Raw genomic sequence first — 788 nt, forward strand, 5'->3', positions numbered from 1 at the left:
ATAAATATTTTCATTAATGTTTCCATTTAGAAAAGTTGTTTTGACATCCATCTGATGAAGCTCCAAATCATAATGTGCTACAAGAGCCATAATTGTCCTGAGAGAGTCTTTCGATGAAACTGGAGAGAAAGTCTCTTTATGTTCAATCCCTTCCTTCTGAGTAAAACCCTTAGCTACAAGACGCGTCTTATACCTCTCTACATTACCATTAGAATCCCGCTTGGTTTTAAAAATCAGTTTGCAACCAATGGGTTTCTTACCTTCTGGTAATGGGACAAGTTCCCAAACTTTATTGTCTTGCATGGATTTATACTCCTCTTTCATTGCTTCAATCCACTTTTCCGCATTGGAACTTTGGATGGCTTCACGAACGTTTAATGGATCATTATCCATTAAGCCATCACCCTCATGTTCCAGGAGAAAACAAATGTAGTCATTTGTAGTTGCATTTCTCCTTTCTCTAGTGGATCTACGCAAAGATATTGGCTCTTCCAACTCTTGTCAATGTTCTTGAGGGTTTTGAGTTTATCCTTCATAAATTACCAACTCATCTTGAGTAGGGAAAGCATCATCAGCTATGTCTTGAAGAGGTTCCAAATTTGCTTCATCAAAAGCAACCATATGAATTGCATTTGGAATAGATACATATTCTTCCTCTAAGACAAAGTTTATAACCTTATCTTCCCCTTCAAACTCAATATCCTCAAAGAACGTGGTTGTACCCATCTTAAATATGGATTTTAAATTTGGGTCATAAAATTTATCGCCCCTTGATTTCTCAGAGTAAC

The sequence above is a fragment of the Lupinus angustifolius genome, chromosome LG18, assembly GCF_001865875.1.
Source record: "Lupinus angustifolius cultivar Tanjil chromosome LG18, LupAngTanjil_v1.0, whole genome shotgun sequence".
NCBI classification, from domain to species: Eukaryota; Viridiplantae; Streptophyta; class Magnoliopsida; order Fabales; family Fabaceae; genus Lupinus; species Lupinus angustifolius.